Source organism: Varroa jacobsoni, unplaced genomic scaffold (genome assembly GCF_002532875.2).
Source record: "Varroa jacobsoni isolate VJ856 unplaced genomic scaffold, vjacob_1.0 scaffold_1, whole genome shotgun sequence".
Lineage (NCBI taxonomy): Eukaryota > Metazoa > Arthropoda > Arachnida > Mesostigmata > Varroidae > Varroa > Varroa jacobsoni.
The window spans coordinates 36,901-52,028 of NW_019212903.1; the positions used below are offsets into that span (position 1 = coordinate 36,901).

The 15,128-nt window shown below is 38.5% G+C and overlaps 1 long non-coding RNA gene across 1 annotated transcript; it reads right to left on the reverse strand.

The window, feature by feature from the left end:
• Positions 1 to 2,693: 2,693 nt before the first annotated feature.
• Positions 2,694 to 14,631, reverse strand: LOC147754037 (uncharacterized). Its single transcript, XR_015311066.1, has 3 exons — positions 14,073 to 14,631; positions 6,362 to 6,687; positions 2,694 to 4,633 (listed from the first exon to the last, which is right to left on the reverse strand). It is a non-coding gene; the product is annotated as an uncharacterized LOC147754037 (long non-coding RNA).
• Positions 14,632 to 15,128: the final 497 nt, after the last annotated feature.

A 15,128-nucleotide genomic window follows, 5' to 3' on the forward strand; every position in this document is an offset into this window, starting at 1 on the left:
AATACATGACTATTCGTATAGAACATAAACATGTAAACTTTGCATCTCATTGTTTCTGATCCTTTTTTTTTACTCTGATCTGGCAAAGTGCAGGCGCCTTCTCGGTACCGTGCAGAGCAGTTTTTCGGTACTACGTTCACTAGCGTTACGCAATGAAACTAACGTAAGCAACGGTAGTAACAGGCTATTGATATATGCAAGCCTTGATGCGAGTCTAGATATTGAAAGATACCAACTTACCTCTGTACGTGCCAAAGACAAACAATATTTTTTGGCACAATTGCTAATTCAAAGAGCATTAGTACCGCCGAGCTCATACACAATTATACAATTAAATACAGACTAAAGTGAAAACATAGTAATCTTGTTGCTCATATTGGACTGCTTATATTCTATGAAAGTAGCATCTTCAAAAGCAACAATGACCATCTATTAATGAAAAAAGGACGGTCAAAAGAGTGAAATGGATAAATAGCATTTATATTTAGTTCATATAAAAGACGTGACAGTTGAATTTATACCTTACTATTATTTCGACAGACTGAGTTTTTAAGATGATTTCTGTTAAAACAATGCATTTGAAGAAAAAATGTTTGTTTGAATATAAGAAAACTATTTGGTTTCGATAATAGAGATAAAGTCAACACGACAGAATCGGGAAGGCTGTACTCGGGGAAAACTAAGTCATAAACATTTAGCTCAGATTGATCAAATACGCTCAAACTTTTCCTTTCTTCCGGTTTTTCTAGAGCCTTTTTTAATTGTTCTCCGCTTGGACCTCTGAATCATGAAATCTGTGCGGCTTTTTTTTACACAACATTTAAAACCTCTACATTTCGTGAAGTCTGAGGTTTCTGAGTCCGGGTAGTCTATGTTGGCCAATATGATACACCTTACCATTGCTAATTTTTGCGCGTATTAAGAGACGAAAGTGTTGAATACATATTTTTTTTTTAACACTGAAGCTACCACTAACGGTCAATATACCCGTTTCCCATTATTTTTAGAAGTTAACATCTTCAAGCTTTACTACATTGCCATTGAACTTCACGCCATCGAATATATACGTATAATCATAGGAACAGTATTTTTTTCAAAATCGGTTCTTTGGATCGGGCACGGTTTTACCAATTTGTATTAATTTGTGTGCCTGCTTACTTAACTAGAACAACTTTTCAACTAAAGAAATGTTCGTTTTTTGTGTGTATATTTGTGTGTATTAATACGACAATGGCGAGCGACTAAACGGAAATTACAGATAAGGTAACAAATAAGAAACAAGCCTAATTCAAATAATATGGGACCGGTTATCTTAAAAGAAATACGAGTGGCAAAATCATATAGCACTGGCGCTGTCATTGGTGCACGCTATATTAAAAATGCCGGCTCTCTTAGCGTCTTTGCTCAAGTTCCATTCTTCAGTCGATCGCCTACTTCAAACCATATACCGGTTTGATTTGTGATCTTGCAACAAATCTAGGCTGTATACTTGCGCTTCCAATGAAGCAAAATGCTATGGTTGTATGTATAAATAAACATAATTACTACCTTATTTTCGTCTAATTTAGTAAAGAGTTCATTAATTAACCACAGTATAAGCGAGTAAGCGAGTTCTCCGCTTCTCAGTGACTGGTAGCTTTTTGAGACTTTTCAACTTCCATATAAAATCACTGTACTTTGATTGTTATTTAACATATGATTTTGAAAACCGAGAATTGTCTACGGGTTTACTTCCTAATTTACATTTAAAACATTTACCCTTACTTTTCAAAATCTCTTTCGTCCACAACTTATGCAGTGATTGAAACATTCAACTTGAATCAACGCGTTATAAAAATCTAACTTGAATGATTTCATAATAATGTCTTTCGATTATAAAGGTATGCTTCCTACACAGAACCATTTACTTGTTCTCAGGATGTACTCGCCTGTGTTCGACTGTATATCTCTTTTCCAAAATGTGGGCTTGGTATAACTTATTCCATATGTTTAATATTGATTGACCTTTCTCTAATTATAGCAACTTCTAGAAATTAATTTCGTGTTTGTCATCTTCGTTACGTGGTATGATGCAGAGCTGGTCTCTAAGATATGCTACACTCAGCACGCTAACAAATAGAATCGAACGCGTAATACATAGATTCCAGCTGGTAGCCGTCAGAAGTAGACGTCTGCTAAATGTCGCCGGATTTCTTAGTTGTATGTAGGCGATTCAGATGTATTCCAACTACGTTCTCTATGTTTTTATGTAAGTCTGCGTATTTTGTCAGAGTTGTCAATGGTTCGATTCATGTACCGCTAAACTCACAAGTGTCTGATATGCACCCTGTTGGGATACTACGCTCTGCTCCTCGACGCCTATCTACCATGCAGATAAGATACTTCTAAGGCTTTAACATCGCAGTGTAACTAAATATAGAAAGCTGCAAATAATTTCAAACAGACGGCACACAGGTATGCATTTAGGCCTTAATGGCTATGGCAATTAATCGAAGTGTTAGATTGTACGGCTGACCTGATCGCCAACCAATATAGCCTTCAGCTTTATCTGTTTCAAACATTGAAAATTGGTAAGTAAGTGGTAAACAAGGTCCACGATTGATTTGTGACATTTTTATTTTTAAATGTTTATAAAACTTATCATTAAAAACATCGAGAGATAATCATAATTAACGAATCTATTCTATGCAAGTAAATGTACATACACGAAATACTTTGAATTAAGCGCAAATAAAAACACCCTAGCCCTAAGTTGAAGCTTATCAAAATGGACAATGACAGTAAGCTTTACATGATAATGTGTATGGAAAACGCTTCACTAATATTATTACTATTACTCCAATGCCGCTGTTTTTAGTGGATGGGCAGTATAAATAACAATTTTACTGTAAATGGGTTTTACCAAACGGAACCTGACGAAATTCTCGAAGTGCTGTAGCTAGTTAGAACTTCAGCTATTGGACGTCATACGATAAGTTTAGACGTTGATAAGGATAAGAACATAAATATTTGCCAAAGCGAACCATTCGGAGAAATACATGCCTTTAAACCCCCACAACTAGAGTCTGCATTTATATGCCATTTGCCCATTGGCGTTTGGATGGGTCTAAGTGAAAGAGCAGAATTTTATTTCTGTTTGAATTATTGTACAGCAATAGACATAATGCAATGTGCAATTTCATTGTTTTTATTTACTAAAAGTGTATGGGGCTTCTGGAGCTATTCAGCGGGCCGGTAAAGCCTTGATATATACTCAACGTACGTTTGAATTGAAGCCTATGTTCTAACAGCATCTGAATAAAATAGCTAATCCCGTTATAGATGGCTTGTTTGAGAGAATCGACAACGGTAAACAATTTGTCGCCCTCTTTAAAACATGAAAGCAACCAAAATCACATTGAACTAATCTGAAAAGTATGGAGGCTAAAGCTGTCGCTCTGCATCGTTTTTTGATCCGTTCTTGATCCAGGCTGTGATAGAAGTGTGGTGACGGGGTCGCGCGTTGTCGTTGAGGAACCCACACTGTGCGGTTGATTGTCTATCGATACGGCTTATTATATATTCGAGAAATACGCTAACTTTGAGCGTTCCTTTTTCGAGAAATATTTTGTTATAACTCGTACCAGGCTTTAACGTCTAAACATGCTCGTTATTGTGAGGTCGCTTGAACGTTTTCTCGCGGACGGCATCGATTGATCCATGTTCTGTCTTCAGCGATGGTGCGCTTAAGGCAGTTTTTTCCTTGCCGTTGGTAGCACGAATCGCTTCCAAAGTATTCCCTATTTCCAACGGCTTTGTACTCCTGTTTCGCTTATTATTTTTGTCTTTAATATTTTTGATACATGTATGTGATTTGCAACACATAATCTCGTTATCGACGACTTGTTCGTAAAGTAAAGTAGGTAAATCTCATGTTGAACAGACAAAGAATGCATTATCCATGCTGTTTTGTTTAAAATGCTTTATTATCACAGCAATTTCTTCTTCTGTTTTGACGTATTGCATATATACTTTTCTAAATTTTCGGCACTACGTGCTCGACAGTTTTGTAGAAAACACGATACAAGCAAAACAACAAGCTACCCCTACGCAGTATTGTATTAAAGGAGCAGTGTGGGATAGGAAGAACGTAACAGTCGATACAGCAGTGCTTCGAGAAGAAGGGGAATTGATTTGAGTGATGATCGCTGCTTCTTTAGAGTAATTTTGCTATCACTGGTTGGTTATTCACAGTGGTCAGTTATTGAGGAATAGACGAAGTTAGGGTCGCATAAGTAGGCTGAGACATCTATAGAGGGGCACCAGTGTCAAAGCGCTGTAAGCCTCTCACAACCACGTCCTCCGTTATATTTTTTCCTCTGGCTGTTGCCTACTTCCTATTGTCTTCTTGTCATTTCGTCTTGCTTCGAGTCAGGGCCCCGACTGAATGCAGCTGCCTTGATCTACCAGTCATCTTTGCTTTGTCTGTCGGTCCATCTTATGCATCGCCTGATCAGTAAATCGGACAGGGATCTGTGAGTCGTCAGACCAGTCGATCAGCTGGCTTCGGCCGTAGACAACGACAACTCCCATCACCAGCTATTTGCCGTTTTAATCTTCAACTTCGCGAAAAAGTGCTGGACATTGGTCTGATCTAGGAGAAATAAACGATTCGAGATGGGGTTTGCTAGAGGGATTCTTTGTTCTCAGCAGTGACCTACAATGATTTGACTTGTCGTGAGCCTATCTTGAGCTACAGAGCTTGTTATACTACGTAACAAGAAAGAAAATATGAAAAGAAGAAGGAAAAGAAGCACGTAGGAGAAATGCATCGGTATAACACTATATGATGATATCGAACTATCGCGCGGTCGGCCAAACACCTGCTTCCTACTTCCGACATTCCATTCAAAAGACATTTTGGTATATAGTATCCTGTAGTGGACGACGGCAGGCGACCAAATGTACAATAGAAATAATGATCAAGGCGAAACTAGTATCATAGGTTTACGATAGGTACGGATTCTCTATAGAGAGTAAACATCAAAGAAGGATACACAAGAGGCCAAAAGCAACATCACGCTTTCACTAATTCTTCCAAAATTTTGGGGCGGTAACAACAAAATTCGACGCTGTAGTTCCGTGACTGACTTACACAATGAAAGCGCGATGTCTCAGTCGTCTCCAACGGAACAGGTCATTAGGGTAGCCTTGCCGTTTGTTTCAGCCATGATATTTCATCTTACACTATAGTTATAGTTAGACAAAATGCAGTATGCAAAAACTATCTTTGCTTTGAGCTTGCACTTATTGTATTCATAATTAGTTTAAGGTTTAAGTCGTGAAATAAGTATGCTGAAAGTTAATACAGGCGTCCAGAAATACTATCGGTCACCGCCATAGTGCGAATAATTGAGCACCGATCAGACACATCAACAAACGATGTTCACCTGAGCTAGTTGACAAATTATGAAACATCAATTTTTTTTAAGTGGGCATTTGATTGACAGATAGCGCCGCCATTACACCTGACCACCGTAAATACGTTCTAATATAAGATTAGTACGGAGGGGAGTTCGGAAAATCAATGCCTCTTAATGTAGTGGGATGAGCGGCAGAAGCAGGTAAAGAAAACGGAATTTACATTTCATACGCGGCAGGCTGTTGATCTGAACCTTTTTCGTTAAGAGTATTTAGAAGATATGTGTTGACATAACAGATAATACGGTGTGATGTATTTGAATGACGGCATATTATGATATTGACAGATGATCGCACTTAGATCATTCATTCACTCTTATACATTAATAATGCCGAAGTCCTTTTTAAAGCAATCATTCACTTGCTTAATCATAAGTATTATTGGAAATAATTTTATAGGCCGTCACCCAAAAAGTCGGATATGCATTCGACTATAATTCAAAGTGTGTCTTTTGATAAAAAGCCCCACGAAATGCTAATGGTAACAGTTTGTGTCGATCGCATCCAGTCAGGCGGGGTAGGCTTTCTTTCAGATGTAGCTACGTTGTATGAGCCAAATTTATGTATTGAAGCTGGGCCTAGGCCCGTCTTCAAGAAAGCACTACGCATGCGTATATATTTATAAAGGCACGCATTTGTATGATAAATTAACAGTTCATTTACTTTGATGCATCACAGATCTGGCGGGGCATTTCACGCCGTCATAGAAACTGAACTTTAATGTCTCTGGCCGATAGTCTGCTCTTTATATTTCTTTGGGAAACTATAGCGTGAGAAGCAACTGTACGTCTTAACGATAAACCCAAGTTCGAGGTTGCTCATACATTTATCAGATTATCATCGGAAAATAACAAAATTCGAAGCGAGCCGGTATGTGTATGAATGAGTGTCATTTAATTACCAATCAACAAGGAAGGCACAGGTTTCTCAAGCTTTTCAAACAGTAGCTCGGAACGACTCCCGGTCTGAATGTCACGCATACGGCAAGTAGTTTTAAACCGTAGCAGGTAGCTGACAACGAGGTATATGAGTCAGAAACGTCTCTGCATCCTAATGCTCTAAATAGTTTTTTAAACAGAAGCCTAACCAGTATACTCATGAAAATATATTGAGAAACAGTCCGGCCTTTAACTGTACTAGTTGACAGTAACCAGGCTCTAGGAATAGGTGTGCGATGCATCGTGCGATCGGGTTCCACCATCGGCTGTGCTTGATCTAACGATGAGGCTGTGAAGTGAATGACGATAACCGATACCACGTAATTAGTTATGGATAATAAAGGTTGATAAGAATGTTACAAAATATTGGCATTGAAAAATTGAACCTCTTATACTTTTTTTTTATGTGTGTACTAACATATGACCTATCACAGCTAACAATGTACTATTCGTAACCGGTCCAACATAGCGGTTGTCAGGTTAATTTCGTAGTCATGTTTCTCCTGTAGTAAAGCCATCATGACATAGATATCATTTAAGGTATCATTAAAGTGATCGAGTCAGGATCTCTGCCTTGATTGTGAAGCCAAAGGTATGCATACTTTATATATATATATATATATATATATATAATATAATACATATTGCATACCCATTTCGAGCCAGCTGATTAAAGATAAATAGTAGTTCTACATTTTTAATTTACACTATTGGATTTACTACAAATTCTTAATTGACTACGTTTTCTTCATCTTTAACGTAAAATTTTCAGCTATAGGCGTATCTACTTAAGGTTACAGCTGGTATCATATAAACAACGGCTGGGCCAACAAAATACTGAAACAAGTTCAGGTTACGTAGAATTGTTATGTATCGTGACAGTTGTTCAAGATAATCAATATCTTTTCAGAACTATCTGTAAAACTAGTTGTCCTCCAGGTAGACTATCCAGCGATTCAACTAACAACGGTTGACGATACCGTACTTGATGATAGTGATCATTTGCAACAGGTAAAAACTACTTCAAACAAAGAGAATATCGCTAGTTAGATTTCGAGAAAGCAGCAGTTGATCTGTTAAGTTAGTGGAACTTGTAGTTGAACCGATATGTTCTGGATCAGGTCGCAAAAGAAGCTCCGAAAGGACTTATATTTTCAAACACGAATACCCGATAGTATTGGGCACATGTTATAGTTGAATCTTGTTAGTTCAAGATCTTGCTTGATATCGGCAAACAGTCCTCGAATTTATTCTATTTTTACTTTCGCAATACAGGTAATGATTTTCAAACAATTACGTCTTTTTCATGTCATATCCATAACCTTGCTTTAGTTGTGCATAAAAAGTATCAACATTTCGCCATGAAAATGTTTTGGTATCGCATGGTACAATTGACTCCCTTTGCAAAACTGTCGAACCCTAAAGAATGAAACTCGGATTTCGAAATACCCTATATATATATATATATATTTTACATATACAGAGTGTACATACACACACACACATGTATATATACGTCTCTGCTTTCATATATAGCACTAATTACCTGTATTTATAACGGACAGTGTTCGTTCCAAATGATAATGCGCGGAAACTTCCTTGAAACAGTAATCCTGCTTGGACAAACTACTAATATAAGCGCTTGTGTATATTTAATATATTTATTACTGTAAGGGTTAAAAGGTTTCAGTTGCTATCTTCCGTAATGCTCAATGTTTTTGGTGGGAAAAAGTTTAAAGTATATTACGAAAAGTGAGTATATATATATATATATATATATGTAAAAAAAACTGACGAATGACATTCACGATATAAACAAGGTAATTCAGCTGAAAATAAAAGCTTAAATTTTTTAAGGAAAACATTAAGTAACAGTCGGAAATTAGCCTAGGATTTCAAAGCGGTGAAAATAAATTGCCTATCATAAAATGCAGGAACAAGCGCTCGCTGTTATTTTATGTTACCTTGCAAATTTAGGTGCAGTACGTGCATATATTTCAGTCACACACAGCGTTCAATGCGAAATGACATACCAAATTTGATTCTACGAAAGTATCAGTTAACATTTACCAGAGACAATTTTTTTAAGATTAATAGTTATAAACGAAGATCATGTGGAGATGAACAGTTCAAGGATTTTTATGATTAAGATATAGAAGGATTTGAGTAACCTTTGTTGTTTTGTATGACTACAGCATCCGCTAGTTCATGAAAAAGTAGGCCAGATAAATGCAGTGAAGATTGAAAATGGGGCAGTAGTCGATACTCAAGACCGTTTAGTTTATTGGCCGACAAACAAAAATGAAAACCTAAACTTTTATCTTTTATCTTACTTATATTGCATATCTTTAGAACTGATCAAAATATATAGCTCCTTAAGTGCTCAGATTATAGTGAATATTATAACTTTCATATACAGGTTTGTATTTTATAGCTAAGGAAAAACCTACTTAAAAAGAGCCTAGTAACACCGTAAACTCAACTATCAGCTTTTTCACACCGATAAGATACTAAAGTGCAGTAGTGTGCAGATCCCGTTGAGCCACCCGAAAAATCAGTTTCCCTGCTAATTAGAAAAGACGAAAGTTTTTCTCCCCATCTGATTTTTATGACCTCTCCAGTATTCTGCAAGGGCATCGCCTCCATCGTTCAAGCTGATCGATCCGACGCACACCTTAATACTTCCGTGTGTCTAATAAAAACGAACATTTTGTGACTTCAGGGAGCTTTTTTGCTGTATCTAGTGGAGCCATAATACGACTACATAAGGCTACAACGATACTTTTTACTACAATATATATAGAAATAACTTATGGTGAACGAAATACATTGAAAGCACTGAGTAGGCTCTTCGGTGTCGAGATGGACAAATTTGTAAATTTATGCTTCAGAAAATACCGCGTGTACCAAACGAACCCATGCGAAACAAAGTTAGCAACCGTTGTGGAACGACAAACAGTAGATGACTTCAAGCAAGACAGGAAGCCATTGGGGGCTGTTCTGTAAATGATATCCAGATGAAAATTCATCGCAGTACGATAAACTAGGCCCTCTGCTCGTTCGAGTCACTGCTCAACCGAGCCCCAAAGACCGAAGGGATCAACGGAAATGGACCATGGTCTGCTCACTGCTGATCACCACGATGAACTGCCAATCGTATACTTGGAAGAGGTCTAAAATGCGTAAGTTTATAGGACGGACACGGAGCGCACACTTTAGGGATTGACGAAGAATGCCGTGAAGCGGGGAAGGTTGTGGTGGTATGCTGCTGTTGCCAGTGGAAGATATGCATAACCATGGTAGGTGGGATTGGTGCCATAGCCTGGGTCCAGGCGACCGAACAGAGAAAAAGATGAGGGAGAAGGTGTGTGCGAGCGAAAGGTAGGATAAGCACGAAGAGAAGCAACTCTATCGTAAGAAGGAGCTTTTCAATGGTTATCGTTCCGCTGGTGGCCATTCTGACAGACAAATCAGGTATACAGGTCGCTGACGAGTTAGCTGGCCAAGACTCTCTTTTCTCCTTATCGTTTTCTTTCTCCTTTGCTACCAGCAGCTTTTCGTCGCGTTTGCAGCAGCGCGCCGGCTGTGCGCCGATTTTGTTCGACGGTCACTGCTTCCTCGACCTGCCATAGCCTAGTACGGCCCGGTGTGCCTTAAAGCACCCTAGATAACTCTTAACCATTCGTCCTTACTTCCGTTTTATGTAACCTGCCAGGGGAATGAAATACTATGCGTTCTCTAACCAAAACGTAAGTACTGACGATCATAGCCCTTTATTTCTGCCATACCCACATTGACGGTACTGTATTCATGAAAATGATCTATCGAGTCATTACACCAATATTTGCTTTCTGTCGTCGATAGCACAACTCCTACAACTAGTGCTGCTCCATTAGAACAAAGAATGTTTGCCTTCCCGTGGACGCACCCTAAAGTTTCTAGTTTGATTGAGTATTGCTCCAGATTAGTGCTTCAGCATGGACGATTTCCACTACATCTATCGGAAAACAATATTCGGGTACATCCAAAATGTTGAGTTACAACGCTATGCTATAATTATAATGACTTGGCCCGTGAGATAGGTCATTCCAGCAGACATGCTTTTTATGGGATCTATAGCGATGGATGGATGTTTGTAGGCACAAATAACAGGTATAATGCAAGCAGTTCTGGAGACCAAGTTCAGGATTTCACTAGAAGAAATATATAATTCATGCATGTTGACGGTATCATTAATGTCTGAGTCGTTAAACATCCCTTGATGTTACGATGTGTCATCCGCATACCGAACTCGACTACTATTAGTAAGTGTTTCAAAAGGTATTATATCGCAGAATGCATGTTCTGAGTTTCGTAATGATATTAGAAAAAAAAACGAACTAAACTGGATCAAAACTTAAGGCCACAATAAATCCATTGAGTCAGTAAGGAGTCACAAAGGCGAATCCAGCTGAACCGAGTTCTAAATCCCATCGTCCTTCTCAATTATGTGGGGGCAGGGTGAGATCCGTACAATACATTCAATTGTACTTACAGAGATACATAGAGAGCGGACATGCCTGTTTTTTTTTTACTTTATGCATCGTCGCTGTGCCGTGATCCGGTAATATCGGACATACGGAGTTTCGGGGCAGATGAGATCTGCGAATGCCTTGTTAACGTTTCAACAACCTGCGCCAATATGGTATAGGGGTTAACGAGCCCCAATACTAGCCTCTCCATTCATTTATTATGAAAATGACTCATCATAGATGAAGTTTCCGTTTAAAGCACGATCGAACATAGAACCGCCACTCTTAGGTTGTATGGAAACATTAATACAGTATGCATGTAGAAGGCAGGCAACTGGTTCTAAAAAAAACGAAGATACCCGATAGGACAATCTACGATATTCATTGGTCCATGATGCTAAACGCGGTTCTACTCTATTACATCTATTTACGTTGTAGTATATGCAGCCGATGTAATGGAAACAATAGCAGTCACTACGAATCATACCATTATGAAATACGTACTAGCAGCAGTATAATCTGATAAGTAATCTAATACAACAACGATGAGATTCTCTTGAAGAGACAAAAGACAATGCAAGCATTCGTAATTCTGTTTTAGTTTTACTCTGGCCTGGCTCAACACCTTTTTTGTATCAAATATTAATGCGCTGGTGAGTTACCATCATATTTTATTATACATTCGTCGAAAGGAGTTGTGTCCTGAGCATACTGGCAGATTTCGTCATGGAACTTTTTGCTCCATTGCCTACACAATAAATCGATAAAAAAAAATAACCTTTACTAACAAAGACCTGTATTTATGTAGGAACAGTAATGGATGATTTGATAAGTAATTTGACAGAGGCACAACGAAGGCCGATATATCCGCATATAGTGTACCTCCTGAAACTGAATGCGTCTCGATAACCGCTTCAATATAATTATGTTATGAGAATAACGGCTTGTGCCATAGATTTAAAGTACACAGAGCAGACGTTGTTTCACTGGCAGTTTTGTTGTAAAAAAGGAGAGGTAGCTATTGCTGTTTAAACAAAAAATAATCATTGAGAATCTTTTTGCTTTTGGACAAGGGTAGTTAGACTTATTTTCAAGTACTTTTGATTCCGCTGTAGCTCTTAGGCGAAATTTTTGTCTATTTCGATTACGTCTGACAAAACGCAGCTTTGACGCAGAATATAATTTAATAGGAGATTCTTCTAAACTCTCCCTACCGCCGTTGAAATGGCCAGCCTGAATTACGCCAGACACACACCATCTAAAAATCATAGTTCCGCCAACTTATAATTGTTATTGTAACGGTTAACCTGTCGTTCCTTGATAGTAGTTCCAGCCTAAGTCACAGTTTTGCAGATGATGTGCTGTAAAAAAAGTTCAGCTGATTATATGCTCACGCTAAAACGGCTAGGGCTTTTAAGTAGTTCAGATTTTTGTATGGATTCAAAATCAGACAAAGGTTATTCGCAGAACTGCCGTATCCATTCTTTTTGTTTTTTTTTACTGATTTAAATGCAAATGGTTACGACAAACAGATATTTAGCTTTTTGTCATCACCGCCACCTGTCTAAGTTCAAAAACCATTGATTCTACTGGGTGCGAGAATCTTTATCATATATTCTGCAATAATCTCTTTTGGGTTGTCATGGAGTCGTTCTCAATATAACTTTTTTAAAACTTAATATCTAGTTACAAGTGGTTTATGAAAACAGGTAAAGCTGCTTTACTGGGCCATCATTTGATAACTTTCCAACTGCTAAATGCAAATTCGAGTGAACAGACAGCTTCCTGATTCACGGCTATTAATATGAAATTATAATTATAATAGTTCCTATTTAAGAGTCAAGTCCTCGTTGCAGGAGCTTGTTATATTTGGCTTTTGAAGAAAGCTAGAACAAAACAACAGATACCGCATTTGCACTGTCGGTCACCGACAAAATGCAATCCTCTCCGCTGTTATAAATATTATACGAATTCGTCCACAAGATACATTTTAAATCACGAAAAATTCAGTCACAGTAATAAATAGCCACTTTGATAGTTGCCATTGCTTATCGCTAAAATCTTCCCCGTGATGACAACATCTATGTAGTAAACACCACACAGCATTCTCGTTTCTGTCTCGACGCCACGCTCTTCTAGTCTTAACTGTTTAATCTCTTAAAGTCTTAACTGTATAGCGTCTTTTCGGCCACACCTCTTAGCCGATTTCTAACCCTCATGGATGCGTACTGTCTTCCAGTTACCCTGGTGCCCCCATGCTCTCAACAGCGTAATGCAGCACAGGCGTTCCCTTGGCCCGAAAACCTTTACCGGTTAGGTCAGTGCTGGGTATGATATTTCGCTCGTTTGAGTCCCGTAAGCCACATTTCTGGCCTCTTCTCTGAGTAGCTTCGAGAACAAGAGCTTCAGGCTTTCTTCTCGAAGCTAGTCGTTCACGGCTAAACCTGCCATTCTGTTTCGTGCAGACAGAGCCCGTTGCGGTTTCAGTAGTAAGAGCCATATCACCGCCGTTGCTTGGACACCAATAAACTCCAAATTTTGGACGTCGAACCATTATATTTTTTTATAAATAAAATAAGCTTTCGAATTTTGCGCGTTCAAGTAATAGAAAGCCAATACGGGTTACGCGCGAAAAATTTGAAGTTCGCGATTACCCAGGTAATAGCGGCGGGATGGCCCATTACGACCCCGATAATCTGAACCAGTCACTTTTATGCTTTCCATACACAAAGCTTGTCTTTTGTTTTATTCGCGCCTACACTTTTAGTAAGCTTCAAGTTAAACGTTTGCCCACTTGAAAAGTACCATACATCAGCAGATCTGTGACTCGCAGACGAACTCTTTACTGTTGAGATTTCTCTTTTTTTGAGAAAGATCTCCGTAAACATTTTTTGCACAAATTCCAGATTTTAACCCGCGACGTATACAAAACTAGCTTTTGATACTGCTTTACTACAACCTCAGTTATCGCAAAAAAATTATTTTTTGAGGCAACCTGTACACACTTTTATATTCCATGGTGAAGAAAATAGCAGTTGATGCCACTATATTAAATTTTATATATAATCAGTAAATAAATATAGTAGTAGGTTATTCTTTTATAATCTTAACTTAATTTTTTAATAAAGTTTAAAGCTTGTCGTAATCAGATGTGAAAACGTACCGTTATTGGATTGATGTTGGTTGTATAAACGTCACATGTAATAAGAATAGAAACAATGATTAGGTACCTTCAGGTGTTAAGGTACATTCTCGGTTTGTCATTCGCTTGAATATAGTCATGTTGCATATCCACGGCAAAGTACCAAAGCACATACACATGTGACTTCTCTTACTAACCTTCAAACTCTTCATATACTCAGAGGCGCAAAGGCATTTTGACTCTTTTGCAAATCATGCATCTTGCGTTTCTGTTGTATTCAGCGAAAGCAAGATACAACAGCTACAAGTGATCAGAGAATTTCAGAGAAGCGAGACGAGGCGCGACGCGCAGAACACAAAAAAGTACAGAGATACAGGGAGGCAAAGTACAGATGCGTAAACATGTGCCATTGACTAAGGCGAGAAAACGAATATGGCATTCTAGATTTAGTTGTCGATATCGGAAGGACTGCAAAGAACGCACACGCTCACATAACACTTCCATATACACCAAAAAGCGGCGTAGGAAAGAAGAGACGGAGAATAATATCTTTTTGGAATACCGGAGTATATGTGACTGGGTATATGAAGACAGAAGAAAAATCGGCGACGGTACGCATGAGCGACCTTGCCTTTTAGAAAGAGAGGTACATTTTGCAGATTTTGCTTAGCTCGACCAGAGAAACACGAGAGGGGCCAAGTGAAAGAACGAGCAGGTGGATTTTTTGAGATACTGCTATCTTTTTTCTGATAATGATAATGTGCACAATAATAACAACAACGCGCGCAGCCAATGCCAACATAAGCATCAAATGAGAAAGTCGTCCAGGCGGGAGACATGTCGGCCGGCCCTCTCTGTGTTACACACTCGTGCCGGGCGGATCTGTATATAAGGGCATGTATGTACATTTTTTTGCCAAAGCATTTGTTAAAGTGCGGAGCCATGTACATAGTAACGATCTCATCCTTACGTTTCCATCGTGACGGTGGCTGGTTTTTCCCATTGAACAGGACGAAAGCAACTGTTCTCTATGACGACCCTGAAGAAACAGGGCCCAGTATGAATATGAAGGCACTT